Below are 2,102 nucleotides of genomic sequence, written 5' to 3' on the forward strand. Positions count from 1 at the left end.
TATTATTGCTTCGAAAATGTCAACAACATGGCATTCATCTTCTTCATCACATTGTAGTGGGTTGAACATATTGAATTTAATTTGTTGGACATTGATACGCAATCCCTTTTCAACATCAATCAATGTTCGTCTGGAAGCAAGAAATGGGTTTCCTACTATTATGGGCACCTTTTTGTCAGCTTCACAGTCTAAGATAATGAAATCTACTCGATAGATAAATTTGTCCACTCGTACTAGCACATTGTCAATCTTGCCTTCGAGATGGACAATGGATCGGTCAACAAGTTGAAGTGTAATTGTTGTGGGTTGTACTTTGCCAATTCCAAGTTTCCTACAAATGGATAAAGGCATTCAATTAATGTTAGAACCTAAGTCACTTAAAGCGCTACCTATGTATTGATTGTCAATAGAATAAGGAATAGTAAAACTCCATGTGTATTTTAACTTTTGGGGTAATTTTCTCATGTACACCCTTCAGTGAGTGCAATAGTTTCAAAATCACAAATCATATGTTTCTTAGAAAGCACCTCCTTTATAAATTTAATGTAGTTCGGTGTTTGTTCCAATGTTTCCAGCAACAGTGTGTTAATGTGTAATTATTTCAGTAAATCAAGAAACTTCTTAAATTGTTGGTCCTCATTTCTTTTCTGGAATCTTTTCTGGAATATTTGAATGAATGGTAGTGGAGGTCTTGGGTTCGACTAATTCAACACTGGTTGTGGCATCACATGCATTATAAGCAGTAATACAGTAGGCATGGATAATGGAAATGTCCTAGAGTTACTACTATGTCTTGTATCTTTTGCAACAACATTTATAGTAGATGTTGCTTTATCGACATCCTTGCCTTTGGTTTTGTATTCCAACCTCTCATCATCCTTTTTCTTTGGACCTTCAATAGGTTTTCCAATGTGAAGTCGACTCCTTGTTTTGATTGCCTTGCAATGTCAATTGTAACGGGCTATTCCATGTAGCTTTGGATTTTTAGTGTCACTAGAAAACATTCCTTGTTGCTACTCATAGCATGTGTCAATTGTCCAACCTGATTTTCTAAGGCTCTTAATGATGTTAATTGACTTGAAATATACTTCTTCATCAAAGCTTCAAGAGAAATTAGGTTTGAAGCTTGATTAGAATAATGCCCTTGATAATTATGATGTTGTTGTGGTTGTGCAACTAGTTGATGATGTGGCTGCACGGTTGGCTGATTCTGTGGCAACATCTACTGTTTTTATATATTTGAAACATTTTAGCTCCTCCATGATAAATTAGGATAATTTTGAAAAGTTTCATTTTATGTGTTCCATTAAGAATGTGCATCATCATTCTTATTATAGTTCCTTATATGATAGATATATTCGGGGTTTTGTAGGCATTCATCATAATTGAGCACATCACCATAATAAACATAATATAGATGAGATGCAGTTTTTACCTCATACATGCCCCCTGGTTTCTGCAATTTCTTGACCATATTTGTCAATGTTGTGATTTGTGAAGCCATTGAATTTAAGTCATCAGCATCCACTGCTGCAACATTGCGTCTGCCAAACATGCTCCTCGTGTTGGGGTATTGATAATCGTTTTTAGATATTTTTTCTAGAATATCATAAGACTTATTATATGTCTTGTCTAGAAGTGCTCCGTTAGTAGAAGCATTAACCATCAAACGAGTTTGAATATTCAACCCGTTATAAAACATCTCCATTTGCGTTCAATGAGAAAATTCATGCATTGGACATTTTCACAGTAACTCTTTAAATCGCTCCCAAGCTTTATGTAAATTCTCGTCTTCTAGTTGTTTGAAGGAGGTGAGATCATTCCTCATATTTGCATTCATATTGGGTAGATTAAAAACAATAAGAATTTTTGTTCTAACTCATTCCAGGATGCTATAGCACCTAGTGGTAGCGAGTTTAGCCATGCTCTAGCTTTATCTCGCAGCAAGTAGGGAAACAACTTAGCTTCAATGCTTCCTTAGGAACACCTTGATGTTTGAATGAATCACACACCTCCATAAATGATCGAAGATGTGCTCTCATAGTTTCAAAGAATGAACCATTATATTGGCCCATAAACTGTAGCATTTGGAACATTGCTGG

General features: G+C 35.4%; 1 non-coding gene across 1 annotated transcript; it reads left to right on the forward strand.

Moving 5' to 3' along the window:
• The first annotated feature begins 1,724 nt into the window (after positions 1 to 1,724).
• LOC120165544 lies at positions 1,725 to 1,831 on the forward strand. The gene has a single exon (XR_005519831.1). It is a non-coding gene; the product is annotated as a small nucleolar RNA R71 (small nucleolar RNA).
• Positions 1,832 to 2,102: the final 271 nt, after the last annotated feature.

Source organism: Hibiscus syriacus, unplaced genomic scaffold, assembly GCF_006381635.1.
Source record: "Hibiscus syriacus cultivar Baekdansim isolate YM2019G1 unplaced genomic scaffold, ASM638163v2 tig00111582_pilon, whole genome shotgun sequence".
In the NCBI taxonomy this organism is placed as follows: Eukaryota; Viridiplantae; Streptophyta; class Magnoliopsida; order Malvales; family Malvaceae; genus Hibiscus; species Hibiscus syriacus.